Source organism: Cetorhinus maximus, chromosome 21, assembly GCF_964194155.1.
Source record: "Cetorhinus maximus chromosome 21, sCetMax3.hap1.1, whole genome shotgun sequence".
Classification (NCBI taxonomy): domain Eukaryota; kingdom Metazoa; phylum Chordata; class Chondrichthyes; order Lamniformes; family Cetorhinidae; genus Cetorhinus; species Cetorhinus maximus.
The window spans coordinates 61,230,805-61,248,430 of record NC_135899.1 but is presented as its reverse complement, the minus strand read 5'-3'; the positions used below and the strand labels follow the sequence as shown (position 1 = coordinate 61,248,430).

Here is a 17,626-nt window from a genome sequence, read left to right as displayed (position 1 = left end):
GAGCTATGTAGTAACATGTAAGGACATGCAATGGAGTCCTCTCTATACTTGTACCCTCTACTGTAAATACGTACATTGTTCAGTAATGTTAAAAAAGACTTCTTGGTAACTTCCACAAAACTGCTTAATGTTGTCTAAACAGTACACACCATAGGTAGCCACAACCCAACAAAAGGGGTGGGAGCCTGGGAAATGTTAGTATTCAGAGGGAGTGTAATGAAGGTTTACTAAACTGATTCCTGGGATGAGGGAATTGTTCTAGGAGGAGTGATTGAGCACGTTAGGCCTATATTTAATCAAATTTAGAAGAATGAGAGGTGATCTTGAAACAAATAACATTCTTATGGGCTTGACAGAGTAGATGCTAGGCCTGGGAGCCGAGAACTCGGGAATCACAGTCTTAAGAATAAGGGGTCAGCCTTTTAGGATTGAGATGAGGAGAAATTTCTTCACACAAATAGATTTGAATGTTTGAAATTCTTTCCTGCAGAGGGCTGTGGATGCTCCATTGGTGATGATATTCAAGTTAGAGATAGATATATTCTGAATACTAAGTGATTCAAGGTATATGGGGTTAGGGCAGGAAAGCGAAGTAAACGGTCAGGATGATCTTGGAATGGCAGAGCAAGCTTGAAAGGTCGAATGGCTTATTCCTGCTCCTATTTCTTGTGTTCAGACTTCTCTGTGTTAAATTTTAAAAGCCCTGTGACTGCCCATTTCATCAGTCTGTATGTCCTCCTAAAGTCTGCTACTGTCTGGGTCCTACTTAGGAGAGATATATCACATTCAGCATTTCTGAAATTACAACCCTTGGGGAGCCTTGGTGTAAATATGTTTAAAATGTTATAATTAAGTAGTTCTCAGTGGGTTAAATTCACAGGACAAAAGGGCTGGCAGATGTTAATGAGAATATTGATTGGACCCTAAATTTTAACTCAGGCGAAAGCTTAGAGTCAGGGGAGGGGTGACAGAGAAAGCAGCAGGCTTGCTCTGAATGGTCAACATGAGGCCCTGGCCATTTTGACGCCTGACTCTCAGTCTAGGACCATCTTTCCATCCAAAGGTAGCTCATCAAGTAAGTGAAGTAGTGAATGTTGTGAGTAAACGTGAGCAGGGAATCAATGCAGTTGTCAGCATGTAGCTATGCAGAAGCTCCTTTCACACTGCTCAATAATTTATAATTGCTAAAATCTGAGCCACAGTATTTGGATTATGGCTAGTGAAATTGGATGAGATTTTGTTGCGAGAATCTAATATTCCTGGTCTGACCCCTCAGTCAATGTATACCTTTCTGCACATAACACTGTGATTAGCATTAAGAGAATCAAGAGGAATGTGACTAAGTGTAGAACAGTGCCTTCATTTCTCCTTTGAGTGATATACCTGCTTGGATTCTTTCAAACATACTGTTAGAATTTTCTTTAAATAAGTTTGATGATGGGAATTGGCATGGCAACTTGCTGGCTTTGTAAGGCATGTATAGCAGTGCCTCACCTGTTGAAAAGGTCTCCATCTGGAACATCTTGACACCTAAACTTGGGAATGACACCAACGTTTATTTGGGAGGGTGGAGGGAGGGAGCAGGACCTGGGTTGGAAATAAGTGAGGTAAAGGTAAAAACAAAAAACTGCGGATTCTGGAAATCCAAAACAAAAACAAATACCTGGAAAAAATCAGCAGGTCTGGCAGCATCGGCGGGGAAGAACAAAGTTGACTTTTTGAGTCCTCATGACCCTTCAACAGAACTAAGTAAAAATAGGAGAGCGGTGAAATATAAGCTGGTTTAAGGTGGGGGAGTGGGGGGAGAAGTGGGGGGGCAGGTGGTTGTAGGGACAAGCAAGCAGTGATAGGAACAGATAACCATAAGATGTCACCTCTTTGTTCTTTTGACTGTGACATCTTTTGGTTATCTGCTCCTATCACTGCTTGCTTGTCCCTACAACCACCCCACCCTCAACTTCTCTCCCCACACCGCCCCACCGCCCCCCCCCCACCCCCCGACCTTAAACCAGCTTATATTTCACCCCTCTCCTATTTTTACTTAGTTCTGTTGAAGGGTCATGAGGACTCGAAACGTCAACTTTGTTCTTCTCCGCCGATGCTGCCAGACCTGCTGAGTTTTTCCAGGTATTTCTGTTTTTATTGAGGTAAAGGTATCAGCAGGTGACTGACATTTGAGTAGATAGGAGGAAAGCCTGGGACAGAGAAATTCTAAGGTTTGCCAAGAGCCCAGGGGATAACTCCTGCATTCTGTGGTCCACAAGAAAGCAATAAAAGAAAATTAAATGTAGTGACCTTCTTGGCCCTCTTTTGGGCTTGCTCTTAACATAGCACCAGGTTTCCCTGGTGTGTCTAACACCAGGCATCCAATACATTGCTGCACAATAAGAATGGATCAGAGTCTAAATTATCTTATTGAATCCCGACTTTTGCATTTTAATATGGCTCTCTGCAACCTGGATCAAGGACAACCAGTGGGGCCCAAAATGGGTCTGTTAAAATGGCACAAATGTTGCACAATAAAGTTGAATGCCACATAGTTGCTATTGTAATCTCCCTTGTAAACTGTGGGTGTAGGCAGTTAAAATCAAGCCTCAGGCACCTACAACAGTGCTTTGGCTATTGGAGGTTAGTAATCCTTTATACTTATTCTAGTTGAGATGACTTTATTTGTTCCAGCTCAGCATGGGGGCTTCTAGGACTGGTTGGTGAGATTTCACCTCCTGGGGCAGAATTCACAAAATGCCAAAGAAAATCCCATGTCCAAGGTCAGTCATGCTAACAAAGGTAGGAGAAGGCAGGTCTTGATCTTATCTAGGTATTAAGATGTAGCAGGTCTGTTTTCCCAAATAGAAGCTGCCATTTGTAATAGCATGATATGCTTTTGTTTTGTGTTGTTATTGGAAACATTTTAAGAGACGTCTAAAACAGTCAAGAATCGCTAGTTTTGTTAGTTCGTTGATGGAGAGGGTGGATGAGGGTAGTGCAGTTGATGTGTAGGTGGACTTACTTAGGACTTTATCAAAAGTCCCACATTATAAACTTGTTATCAAAATTGAAACTCATGGGATTAAAAATGCAGTAGCAGTGCGGATGCAAAATTGAGTGAGAGACAGAAAGCAGAGAATGTGTTGAACATTGTTTTGCAAAATTGAAGGTACTATTACAGAGTAGCACTATTGCTTTTGATTTATATTTATGACCTGGACTTGGGTATAGAGGGCATAATTTCAAAGTTTGCAGATGACCTGGAGCACAAATGTGGCAAACTGCAAGGATGACAGCAGCAGACTTCAGGAGCACAGAGTGATGAAATGGGCAGACACATAGCAGATGAAATTTAACATGGAGAAGGGTGAAGTGATGGATTTTATTGGAAGATTGAGGGGAGGTAATATAAACTAACTAGTACAATTTTAAGTGGGTGCAGAAGTAGAGAGACCTGGGGGTGCATGCACACAAATCTGTGAAGTTGGCAGGAAAAATTGGGAAGGCTGTTAAAAGAGCATCTGGGATCCTTGACTTTATCGATAGAGGTATGGAGTGCAAAGCAAGCAAGTTATGCGAAACCTTTCTAAAACATTGGTTTGGCCCAGCAGGAATATTGTGTCAAGTTCTGGCACTACACTTTGGGAAGGATGTCAAGGCCTTGGAGAGGTTGCAGAGGAGATTTACTAAAATGGTACCAGAGATGCAGGATTTCAGTTATGTGGAGAAACAAGAAAAAGTGGGGTTGTTCTACTTCGAGTAACGAAGGTTAAGGGTTTAGTAGAGGTGTTCAGAGTTATTAACTGTTTTGATGGAGTAAAGAAGGGGAAACTGCTTTTGCTGGTAGTCGGGCCAATGACCAGAGGTCACAGGTTTAAGATAATTAGCAACGAAGCATTAGTAAAATGAGGGAAAGCAAAAGCTACAGGCAAGTTGTTATGATCTGCAATGGACTAGCTGAAAGGGCAATGCAAGCAGATTCAATAATAACTTTGCAAAGGGAGTTGGATAAAATTTTCAGGTGCGTGGGGATAAAGATGGGGAGTGGGACTAATTGGATAGCTGGCGCAGTCACGATGGGCTGAATTGGCTGCTTCTGTGCTGAATCTTTCAATAATCCTGCAACATACCTTCTGCAAGATAAACCAGCTTCTTGATTGACCTTGTCTCACCAGTTACACATGGGGGTTCAAGTGAGTTTATGGTATCTGGTCATATGTCAAGGGGGACATAGTGTTACATTGCTAGAGTTATATATAAACATTGCGAAGTATGAGTCAACTCCAGGATGTAAAGCACACGGGATCTGCTGATGGAATTGACAGATATCATTGAATTCAAGAAATTATCTATGGCACACCCAAAATTTATTACACATGGGGCTGGATTTTATGGTCCCTCGCCGGCTGTGTTTTCGATCGGAGTGCATGTGAAATATGTCAAGTGGCCAGCCCACCACCTTCCCGCCCACCCTTGACCCAGCACCCATAATACGGGGGTGGGCAGGGTGCATAAGGCGCCCTGTAGCACAACTGCCCTCAGGCCTATTGAGGGACTTAAGTGGCCAATTATTGCCTGCTTAAAGCCCTCAATCTGCCTCCACTGTTATAAAACGCTGGGCAGTGGCAGCAGGCAAGAGTGGAAAGGCCCTTTTTTAAACAACTTTGTTGAAAAGGTGGAAAGAAAGTGGAATGCAAATCATTTGGGGGTGCCCTAGGTTCAGCTTCTCCCCCAAGATTTTACAACCTCCCCCTTTTCTTCCTCTCTGTCTAGCTTCCAAAACCCGCTCCCCCGCCGCCCCCCCCCCCCCAATAGGTTCCCAAATCCTCCCTTGTTTAGGCTGCTGCCAGCGTGTTATCACTGGGGACGCCTTTATGTAAAGACGGTTGGTTTGGAACCAACTTTCCTTTGGAGAGGCTGGGGGACCCTATAAAATCCAGCCCTTGATTTCTTTGAGATTGCTCTTGCAGCACAGAAATCATACCTTTCTGTGTGTATTAGCTTGAAAGAGTTTGTCAATGTGTTAGTTGCATCCTAAATCTCGCCATAGGAGGAGAGAAGGGGAAAGAGGTTCTGACTTCTGACTGCCCACCTGCGTTTTAGGACTTATCTACAGGGGTTTTCTGGAGGGCATCATTGCTCCTTGTACCTGCTGCTGCTCAATTTTTCTGATGTTGAAATTAATTTTTACTCTAAACATTTTTCAGTTGGAATGGTTAAAGGTAATAGGAAGCCCATTGTGCCCATTTTAGAACTCAATGGAGGAAGACACCAATAGGAATTCCACAGACCAGGAAAATGAACATAATCAGCAAAGAAATAAGCTTTCTTTCAATCTTTGGAAAGTACTTCCTGGGCTCTTTGGAAAGTACATCTGCCCTTTTTTGTGGTGCTGAGCATAAATTGTGAAAAATGTGATGTATTGAGCTCGCCATATGGTTGTGTGGGGCAAGTGAAATTTAAATGAATCTGATTCATGGTTAATAGCCTTTGCTCATCAGTCAGGATGACATAAATTTCTGAAAGTCTCTGCCAAAGCAGAGGGGGGAGGGAACCAAACAAAGACAGGCACAAATGAAACCTAAGATTCAGGGATAAGTTTGCAGGCATGTGATAGAATAGTACCAATTCCTAACCATTTTTGATGGCTGCTGAAATTGAGCTGGAGATGGTTATGAGGAGGGATTGCTTGCCCCTTTTGGTACTCTTCAGCACTCTTCCTGTAGCATGCCTGCAAGGAGTTGGAGCCAAGTTTAAGGCCACAGCCAACCAGTGCTGTCACTAAATGGTCGTTGCAGGTGTCCTTGCAGCAGATGGCACAGCTTCGCGTATGCCTCTCTACTAATCCAGACCCTGAGAAGACAGATCCCATGATGATTGCCAATTAGATGTGCCAATGTCTGTAGAAGCATCTTGGTGGGAGTGGTTAACTGAGCAACACTGGCTGCTGATCATCTGTTGATCATGCGGTGCTAATGAAGACATGTCAATTTGATTGGGTGCTTCAGAGGTGGCATACAACACTGCAGTTAGTCAGATATTCACAAATCTTTGAGGTGTCATTCATATCTGCTGTCCTTTGGGAAAACATTTGGCTATCTGCATGAATCATCAATCAAAGTGAAGTCTTTGTGCAGTCAGGGATATGTGGGTATCACTGGGTGGGCACAGCGCACCTGCCTAGCATCTTTTGGTAGATTTCCCTCTTCCAGACATGTCAGATGGGGAGATTCTCATTGTGAATCCCATTGGTGTCATTATTAATACTGGGACAAATAATAAAGTAGAATAATAGTCTCAAAGGCATATGACAATCCAACTATCAGGGGTTTCCTTTTCTGTTTGGATATTACTTAAAAGGTACCATGTTCTTGGACAGCATTTGGCAAACCATTTTTGTTTTTGTACACACAAGACAATGACATAAAATCACATCAAAATCAGTCATTGTTTTTGATTTTGATGTCACAGTACATGGTGCAAAGGTGAATTGTAAGGGCGTAGGGAAGAAGTTAAACAAGTAAAATCAAACATACCAATTTGTGTGACTAATCCCAAAATATATGCATTGTTTTGTGTTCAGCATTGCTTAAATAAACCCGACACATAAGGTATCTGTGGAAGGTACTTATTGTAACACTGAAAAGGTCTCCCAGTCAGATTATTCCATTCTTAGCTAAAGAAAGAGGTGGGAAGTGAGGGCAGGGCAGAAGCAAAAACAGGGGAAAAAATTCAAGCGCCAAGCCCAAATAAATCATGCATAAAGATGCATCTGGTCATTTTAATTTCCTTTTCCATTCTTTAAATTTTGTTAAATTGTTTTCACTTCCTTGGAAAGACTAGAATTTTATTTTTTCTTGTTAATTATCACAGAAAAGAAATAATCAAAAGACATTGCATTAGCAGTTTAAAAGGATCATGTCCTTACATCCTGAGATGTATAATGAGAGTCCCTGCTTTTTCAGCATTTGCAGTAACCCAGTTTACAGCACCCCTACTGCATTGTGGGATTCTTTGGGTGATTAGTTCTATGTCAGCTTGGATGCCTGGCTTCACTGTGTGTGGGTTCAAACAACAGGGTAAGTATCAAGCATGTGTGCTGCAATCTTTCAGGATCAGATGTTAAAACTAAATGCACTGTAATGCTTCATGTGTGTTTTCTTTCACTGTTAACAGCTGCAGTGGTATTATTTTTTTATATTGAAGTCAGGAAGAGGCCTTTCTTGACATGTTCATGTCATGGGCTGCAGGTACAGAAATTTAATAGGTTGTACAAAGAGGAAAATCGATAGAAGAGGTGGTTTAAAAAGATAAAGGAAAAAAATAATTGTTATTCAATTTTCAAATACTGTAGTACCGAATGATCCTTAAACTGTATTCTGGTCTCACACTGTTCAGAGATGGACAGTAGGCCTCCTAAAAGGGACATGGCATGTGTATATTATAAATAATGGATGAGTAATTGAAAGCTCTAGAGGATGAAAAGGTATAGAAAAGAAACTATAAAAGGTTGTCTCAAATTACCTCAATGCTCAAATGTTAGAAAACAAGATATCTGCACACAAACTAATGTGTATCTGATTATTACGTTTTCTTCTTTAAACTTGCTGGTCAGGAGCATCCTGACAGTGTGCATTTTGTATAGGTTCTATGTTATGATATTCATAATATGGAGAGGGGCTTGGAGCGATGTCTTTTGTGTTAAAATAGATTCATCGAATTTTACAGGATACTCGGTCTATCACTCTTGTACATGCATTCAGAAGAGTTATTAATAGTCCCAATCTCCCACCCTTTCTCCATGTTCTTTTAAATCATTATTTTTCAATGTTTTACCACTCCTTTAAGCAGTATCGTGGATTCTACTTTCATCATCATTCCAGGTAGGTTATTCCAATTTGCAACAAGCCTGTATGCAAAATAAATGCTCATATCTTCTCCCTTTCTTCCTTTAGTGGTGATCTTAAAATCTTAATACTGTCTAGTTACTGAATTACTGAAATATGGAAAATATTCTTTCCTTAGCAAAATCCTTTATAATTTTGTGCACTTCTAACTTTGAAACCTTCTCTGTCCCAATGAGAAGAGTTGCAACTTCCTTAGTCTCTTCTCATAACCAAAGCCTTTCATTAATGGTATAAATTTAGTGAATCTCTTCTAGATCCTCTGTACAGGCATGGGTAGCCAACAGTGCACATGTTCTAACTGCATGATGACCAATGATTTGCATAGGTTTAGCATTACCTCAGCTAATTGTCAACTTAATGTGTAAGTGTTGACCACTTGATCAAGATAAGGGAGCTCTGCTGGGGCTGTGGAACGATAGCCAAACAAGAATAGAGAGGAACAAACTCGGATTTAAAAAAAAAATCTACAAACAAGACAGGAGTCCTGAATTCTCTGAAATGTTTGTTGCTGATTTTTTATTTAGACAGAAGGAACGAGAAAGATACAAATAGAAATGCAGAATAGCAGTTTCTTTCCACATTGTAATTTGATTTAAGAAAACAAGTTGAATTTTGAAAGCAAACAAAACTTCTTTGAGGGAAATAGACAAGAAGGGGTAGGAGGGAAACATGTTAATTGTGAAGGGCCTCTAATGACTAAATACCCATTTTTAGGGACAGTGAATGGGAACAGTGAAGTGTGGATAGAGAGTTAAGAGTTAGGTGACTGATAACGGAGCAAAGAAGAAAAGAGTATAAAGGAATTTAACTGGTAGCTCAAAGGGAATAATGTTGGAGTAATTGTTGGACTGAATAGAAGGGAAAAGGTATAGGATGCAAATTGGTTGGAAGAATCACAAGTGATTAGGGAAAGGAGATGTCCGAGGGCCACACTTTCCCAGTAATTGCCAACTCAAATGCACCCTGCAGTGATTGGTGTAACACACATCCCCTCCCATCCAAAGAAAAGAAGAAAACCAAAGGACAGAAAGACAAGCACAAAAAGATAAGTTATGGAGAGAGAAGCCAAGGACAAGAAAAGACAGAGGCAGAAGCTGAAGGAGAAAGGCAGAAAGAACTAACAACATGAAAACACAAGAGACAATTAAAAGAATGAAAATGTTCTCCAATTTACCATGTTCAATGATGGGTTCATCAAAAAAGTATGAAGTATTTCCATGTTTTATGGGATAGTCACATATTTGTATAATTCATTAACTAGATTTACTCCATGGGGCTCCATCAATGGGGAAACATTTAGGAATACAAAGTATATTTTTCAAATAACTCAGAACTGATTCTGTTATATTATGTGTTTAAATACCATTAACATGTTGCCTGTATGTGTGGAGAATACAATGTTTCAATTTGAGGTCTAGATGTTCCTGATGTACGTGGTGCAACATTTCACTGCCACATAAGAAGCTCATTCGATTCAACTACAAAGGGTTTCAAGCGCCATCTCTTCACACCATCCCTTTATGATTTACTCTAGTCCAAGAGCTAGAATTATGCATTTTCTTCAGATATAGTTGATGGTAAATAGATATCATCAGGACGATGGATAATTGAAATTGAAGTATCCTATGGGATGATAAGGCAAGATAGGTTGCCTACAATGGTAGGGTCTTTTCATATGGATTTTAGAGCACAGAAAAACATCGTTTGGCTCATCTGGTCTATGCTGGTGTTTATGCTCCACACCAGCCTCTTTCCATTCTACTTTATCTAAACTGTATCTTTAATTCCTTTTTCCCTCATGTACTTATCTAGCTTCTCATCTATGTCACTCACTGTAACTACATACAAGATCTACCTTCTAACCATGCTAGGTAAAAAGTTTCATCTTATTGGGAATTTATTAGTGACATATTTATGGCCCCCAGTTTTGGACTGCCCACAAGTGGAAATATCTCTACATCGATTATATCAAACCACATCATAATTTTAAATATCTTATCATCTCAGCCTTCCCTTTTCATGAGGAGAGCCTCAGCCTGTTCATCAAATCACTCATTATAAAATCATAGGATAACTATCGATGAGGAAAGCCATTCAGTTTATTCATCCAGAAAGACCATACAGTCTTCTTATTGCAGTATCCAATTGTTTCTAAATAATTCCAGGATTTTTGGCTCCACCATTCTACTTGAAGTCCATTCTATATGTTGCTAACTCTTCGCATGAAGGAGATCTTCCTTGACATCAGACCTAAAGTTACCATTTTACCAATTTGAATCTTTGGCCAGATTTTCACTACCGAGGCGGGTAAATCGAGTTGAGAAATTTCCTGCCTCGGCAGAGCCGCATCATTTTAAAGGGTCCCATTAAACATAATTTTTGTTCCAGGGAAGTGGGGGCGGGATCACGTCAGGTGTGCCAACCCCGGAAGCAGATCTTAGGTGGATACAGCAGCGGGTGAGTGCTAAGGCGGGCTGGTTAGAAAGCCCGCCTAGGTTCTCTGGGATTATCCCTCACACCTTCCCAACCCATTCCCCATGCCCCCTCAATGCCCTCGATGCCTCCTCCTTGCCACCTCCATGTCACTTCATATCCTCATGGCCACTCACCCAGTATCCACTATGAGCAGATGTGGAGATGAAAAAACACTAAACTTCTAAGAAGCTGATAGAGCTCTCACTCATACACATTTAATACAGAAAAAGCTCCCATTCATGAAACCCATTCAAAGATTTTAAATCTCCTCAAGTGTTCAATATGTTATTAAAAACAATCTTCTTTTGAGTGACCACATGAAAGACAGTGAATTCTTTAACAGCCTCTTTAAACTGTGAATTTAAATGTGAACTCAGCATCCCCTGCTGAGAAAATTGCTTTTATAGCATTTGGAACTCAGTCAAGCATTCATAATTGGCTCACCTGTAATTACAGCCTTGGGAGATGTCAACAATGAACTCTATTGAAACCTCAGGGATATGTGTTAATGGTTTTTTTCTAAGCGACACCAGATGGCCTGTCAATCAAAGCACTCGCAGCCTTTTTAAACTGTAATTGACAACTTCAGCCTCTCATTTTTAAAGGGCTGGCAATTTAAAAACTTCAGGCCATGACACTAAAACAGACCTTATCCACCTTTCAAGGCCATTTATGTCTACTCCAATAAATTTGTGACTCCCATACTATGAGTTAAGGCATGTGAGACAGCAAAATTGGGATCTGTTTGAACTCAGCACTAATTTCAAATGGCCCTGCTGAGTTCCAAGTTTCCCACCTGTGATTTATGCCCCATTCCTTCCCCCTGCTGGTGGAAATGGAGACAGGACTTCCACATCTGGGTCCTGGATGCCATTTTTAAAGGCCTCCAGAGTCAGCCTGACTTTGTGAAAATCCAGCACTATGGCTCAGTCTGGTTTGAAATAACTTCCCCGATCTACCTTTCCCTTATCATTCACTTCTCTGGCACTTCAGTTCAGACCTGAAAAGCTCAAATTACTCCATGGTATCTTCTCATACCTCAGTTCTCTTATACTCAGGATCAGCCTCTTGGCTCTGTCCTGAATTTCCTCCAAGGTTTGGATCTCAGCCTTGTGCCTCGTTGACCAGAACATGACACAGTACTCAAGATGTGGCCTGATCAGATCACTATACAATTTGAGTATGATGTCCTCTGATTAGTATTCTACAGCTTTGTTTTTGTAGTTCAGGATTCTGTTGGTTTGTTCATTGCTTAGTGGTTGGACAATTTGTTTGTACCATCCTCATCCTCCTTCTCTATTGATTTTAGGTCTCTGGCAGCATCCCAATACATTCCCATGGATCTCTGCTGCTCATAGGTGTCCATTTTCTTCTATTGTGGATGAGCCAATGGCTTTTATAGATTCCACTGAGTCATAATATACTTGTCCAGAAATTTGAAACAATCATGCAATTAATCTATAGATCTTTATAATATTATCTTTAAAATGGTACTTTTTCTTAAATCTAATGAAAATATTGCATTCGTTGGCCAGTTGGATTTGCCCTGCTTTCTGTGGTAAAGATATACCTGGGCCATTTCTCACATTGTTGGGTAAATGCCAGTGTTGTAGCCGTACTGAAACAGTTTGGCTAGGGTCACAGGTAGTTTTGGAGCAAAGGCCATAATGTCATACATCGAGTGAATCGATTTGGTTGAGGACTGGTATCTGTGATGAAGGAGGCAGAGAAGGATCCATTCTTTACAAGCAGCAGGCAAAAATGGGAAGGATGGAACAATGGAGTCTTGCAATAAAGTTAATGGTTCATAAAAATGGAACAGAAATGTGATAGCGTTAAACACCCAAGTGAGTACAGAAATTGCTGAAAATACTCAGCATGTTTGGTAGCAGCTGTGGGGAGAGAAACAGTTAACATTTCAGGTTGCTGATCTTTTGTCAAAACTGGAACAAGTTAGAAATGTAATGGGCTTTAAGCAAGCACAGAGGCAGAGAAAGTGGGAGGGGAGGAAAGAACAAAAGGGAAGGTCTGTCTTGGGGTGGAAGGTAGGGGAGATTAAATGTCAAAAGGGACATTGGTGTAAGGTCAAAAGAGATGGTAACGGGACAAGCAAAGAAACAAAAGATGGGACACGAGGAAGTGTAAATGGGAAAGCAGAATCCTCACCATCAGCTGCATTCAAAAACAATAAAACACAAAAAAGGGGCAAAGATTATTGTTGAACTCAAGTCCAGAACGTTATAAAATGCCTAGTCCAAAGATGAAGTGTCTTCCTGGAGTTTGCTTGGAGTTTCATTGGAACAGTGTAGGAGGTCAAGGACAGGTAAATTAGAGTGGTAGTAGAATGGAAAACTAAAATGACAAGAAGGCTGGAAGTTGGAAGCAAAGTTGATGAAATTTTCCAGTTCGGGGCAAGGCAATGGCAGTGATACAGTCATCAAAGCAGCACCTTCAGCATGATGCCACCACCAAAAAAACTTCCCCTCCCCTCCATTTTCCACAATCAGGAGACATCATTTCCTTCATGACACACTGGTTCATTCATCAATCATACCCTCACATCTGTTCCCTTTCCTATGGCACCTTTCCATGCAAGCACAGGAGATGTAACATGTTTACCTCCTCCCTTCACACCACCCAAGGCCCAGTTGCTCCTCCTAGGTGAAAGAGTGGCTGGGATTTTGGGACCCGTTGCAAAAAATTTGGCAGACAAGCAAAAAGTCCATTGACACTCGGCAGGAATTTCTGGTCCCACCAGAATCCTGGCCAGAGGTTTACCTGTGCTTTGAATTTAGCATTCGCTGCTCACAATGAAGTCTCCTCTTGAGGAAGCCAAACGCAGATCGAATAACAGCTTTGTGGAACACTTCCATTTAGTCTCCAAGCGTGATCCTGAGCTTCCGGTTCCTTTCCAGTCATTTTTATTCTCCGTACCCACTCCCACTCACCCTCCTATACCGTTCCAATGCAGTTCAATCTAAGTTCAAGGAACAACTCCTCTAGTTTTGTTTACAGGCATTTTATAGCACTCTGGACTCAACACTGAGTTCAGCAATTTCAGATCATAACCTCTGCCTCCATTTTGTTTTTTCTTTTGGATTTTACTGTTTTTGAACTGCAGTTGTTGATAATTCTGCTTTTCACATTCACACTTCCTCTAAACCCATCTTTTCTTTCTTTATTTGTGTTACCATCACCTTTGACCTTGCACCATCATTCCTTTTGGCATTTAATCTCTCCTGCCTTCCATCCTATGACAGACCTTCCCTTCCATTCTTTCCTCCCCTCCCTCTTTTCACTGTCACTGGACTTGCTTAAAGCCTGTTACATTTCCAACTTCTTCCAGTTCTTATTAAAGGTAATTGACCCAAAATGTTAACTCAGTTTCTCGCTCTACAGATGCTGCCAGACCTGCTGAGTATTTGCAGCATTTTTAATTTTTATTTCAGATTTCCAGCAGCTGCAAAATTTTACTTTTGTACCCAAGTGCAATTACCAGCCCTCTTGCTTTTCCTGTTCCTCATGCGTAGTGCTACCCCTGTGGTTTCAGCAGTGTTAGAGGCAGGCTGACTGCTCAGATATTTTTGATCGACATCCTCTGGGTCTTGGAAGCCATCAGGGTCAAAGGCCAAAGACTGCCCCACTTACACCTGTGTAGGGCAGACTTAGTCATCGGGACAGGAGACAGCATACGGGGTCCTAACTAAGGTGAATGGGGTTGGTGGCAGTGAGAGATGCAAGTGCTTTGAGCAGAGTCTCCACTTCCATCTGCCCTTTTCCCATTTTCCTTTTCGCAGCCTAACCACACTTCCCTGCTAACCAAGAGCTGGAGAGCACTTTGCTGCACTTCAGTGATCCACTGAATGGTCAAGGTGAGCTTTCCTCCATCCTGCTTAAGGTGGCAGTCTGAGTGTCTAGGCCATTGGTGAGGCCGAGCGTGCACTTGTTGGACTGCCACATCTGATGCCGCACACAGGTGGCTGCAGTTTCTGTGAACATAAACATCACGAAGGCCTGAGACATCATGGTGCTCATACTGAGACAGGCTCCTCCAATCTCTCTCTGCTTGTGTGCACTGCCTCTGGAAAGGTTGACAGAATCTCACACAGTTTCTGCTGCTGCTCCAGTATAGGAATCTTTTATCAGCTGATCGAGTGGCTCATCAGCTGCATGCAGCTGAGTAGAGCTTGGAACATCCTGTGCTTTCCAACATTCCGCTGCTGTCCCTGTCTCCAGCAGCCCTTCCTGCTCACTTATCATGTCTGAGACACCATGTGGCCTGTTTTGGAGGCCCCATTGAGGTAGTGGCATTTGAGCTGGTGGAGGGTGCGGATGAGGCATGTGAAGGTGCTTCCTCTGGCACTACCTCCCGAGGGACACTTGAACGACCTGCGGGAGATAAAGGACATGAATTAGAACCAACAGGATGAGAGGGTTCTAAGTCATCATGTTCAAACCATCATATTTCAGTGGCTGCTGGTATCAAGTCTACCTGAGTGAGTCTTGTACTGCATGTGGCTGCGTGACATTTAATTATGTCACCAGGTAGCTCGGAGATCCTCATCTCTCCATTGTTAGAGGCCAGTCATACTGAAATCCAGTTTATATCCAGCACATCCTCCTTTGCAGCTGTCAAGGTGTCTATGACTAGAGGGCCACGTTTGGTTCTCTATTCTTACCTGTTATTCTGTGCTCTCTTCTCCTGCAAGGAGAAAAACAAGAGACACGTGAATATGAACTATGCAATATTTTGAAAGTATGGAAGGACAACATTTGTGGAGAGTGACTTGAGAGATGGGTGTGATGTTGCAGTAAACTAAGAGTGAGTGTCACTGGTGGCTAGCTATATGGGGATGTGAGGTGTCTCAGCTGAGAGATATGGGTGCATGTCTAAGGACTATTGATCTGAGGAGTGACACACAGGGACAGCTGGGGAAGGCAGAGTGAAGGGGTTTGTACTTGCATATGGCATGGCACTCACCTTTCCTGCCTTGATCAGGTCCTTGAACCATTTGTGGCACTGTATCCAGGAGCAAAAAAACACACTCCTGCTGCTGACCTCCTGCCACTTCCAGCCACACCTGCTTGTTCTCGAATGCTGCCTTCTTCCTCCTGTCCACTGGAGGCAGAATCTCCCTGTGGGCCCTTACAGCCTGCAGCCCTGCAGCATGATGTACAGGGCTGCATTGGAGAAGTTTAAGCCCTGATTTCTTTCCTGTCTATATAAAAAGAGTCTCAATTCTGTCCTTCGGAAGTCTGGTCTAGCAGGAGCTGCTGGCCAATCAGAGCCAGCAGCTCTTGCACTCAATGGCGCCACTGGGGAGGCCTTGGCTGTTGCCAGAAGGACACCCTTCAGAGTCCCAGGATTGCCGAAGTAAATAGTGGGGGGGGGCAAGGGCAGGAGTGTGGCTCTCAGCGGCCCCCCCCACCCCCGACCACCACCCCTTCCTAATGTCCAGTCCCTCAGTCAGGCACTGATTGCCTTTGGCTGAAGACCTCCCCCTCCCAGGGAACAAGCGGCCTGTACAGGTTCACCTGTCATGCACGCTGCTTGGCAACATGCTCACTTACAGCTGGGTTAATACAGGCAGCAGTGGGATGAGGCCCTTATGTGGTCATTAATTGGTCTTCCCACCTAGAACTTAATTCTGGTGGAGGTGAAAGGTGGCGGGGTTCTGGTACACCACCACCTCACTTAAGTAAATGTCTTTCCCGCCCCCAAGCTCGCCACCAGCGAAAGCGGAAGATTCCACCCCTAATTTCACTCTTGAAAGGTCTGGATCTATTTTTAGTCCGTGTCTCCTAGTTAGACTCCCCAACCAGTGGAAGTTTTTCTTTATTCATTCACAGGATGTGAGCTTCGGTGGCTAGGCCAGCATTTATTGCCCATCCCTAATTGTGCTTGAGAAGGTGGTGGTGAGTTGCCTTCTTGAACTGCTGAAGTCCATGTGGTGTAGGTGCACCCACAATGCTGTTAGGAAGGGAGTTCCAGGACTTTGACCCAGCAACAGTGAAGGAACAGTGATATATTTCCAAGTCAGGACGGTGAGTGACTTAGAGGGGAACTTCAAGGTGGTGGTGTTTCCATCTATCTGTTGCCATTGTCCTTCTATATGGTAGTGGTCGTGGGTTTGGAAGGTGCTGTCTAAGGAGCCTTGGTGAATTCCTGCTGTGCATCTTATAGATGGTACACACTGCTGCTATTGTGTATCAGTGATAGAGGGAAGGATGTTTGTGGATATGGTGCCAATCAAGAGGGCTGCTTTGTCCTGGACAGTATCAAGCTTCTTAAGTGCTGTGGTAGCTGCACTCATCCAGGCAAGTAGGGAGTATTCCATCACACTCCTGACTTGTGCCTTGTAGATGGTGGACAGGCTTTGGGGAGTCAGGAGGTGAGTTATTCATCGCAGGATTCCTAGCCTCTAAACTGATCTTGTAGCCACAGTATTGACATGGCTAGTCCAGTTCAGTTTCTGGTCAATGGTAACCCCCAGGATGTTGATAGTGGGGGATTCATTGATAGTAATGCCATTGAATGTCAAGGGGCAATGGTTAGATTATCACTTGTTGGAATGAATGTTACTTGTCACTTGTCAGCCCAAGGCTAGATATTGTCCAGGTCTTGCTGCATTTGGACATGGACTGCTTCAGCATCTGAGGAGTCACGAATGTTACTGAACATTGTGCAATCATTAGCAAACATCCCCACTTCTGACCTTATGATGGAAGGAAGGTCATTGATGAAGCAGCTGAAGATGGTAGGTCTGAGGATCTTCGCTGATAATTGCACCATTAGTGACTCCTCAGATGCAGAAGCAGTCCATGTCCCTGTGTATTCCAATAAGAGAGAGTCTAACCATCGCCCCTTGAAGTTCAATGGCATGAACTAAAAGCTAGAGATTGGTATACTTTTGAGTTAAGTTTCATAGTTGAAGTGTTCAAAGATAGTGGAAGTCCTGATGTGGCAAACTCCGTGGGAACTGCCCAGGAAGTTTCAACTTCCAATGGGCAATTTCCCTGGTCCCTGGGATTCTCCAAAAATGTCTCTGACTCTGACATAAAGTCAGCATCTTTGCAGTGTCTGCAGTACTTACCTGAATAGCTATTGAGAAAATGTTAGACAGATTAAAACCTAGTTTAACATCTGGGTAACTACACAACTGACCCCGCCCTACAATCACCTCCTGACCCCTGACTACCCCTCCAACCACTCCCTGACTATCCCCCTGATCCTCCAACTAGCCCCTGACTCCCCA

At 42.8% G+C, this 17,626-nt stretch overlaps 1 protein-coding gene across 1 annotated transcript in view; it reads left to right on the top strand.

Moving 5' to 3' along the window:
• The first annotated feature begins 7,010 nt into the window (after nt 1-7,010).
• Nucleotides 7,011-17,626, top strand: part of LOC144695903 (uncharacterized) — a 45,456-nt gene continuing 34,840 nt past the window's right edge. The window contains exon 1 of the mRNA XM_078566990.1: nt 7,011-7,067. The gene's annotated coding sequence lies outside the window, so the exon portion shown is untranslated. The remainder of the gene's footprint in view (nt 7,068-17,626) is intronic.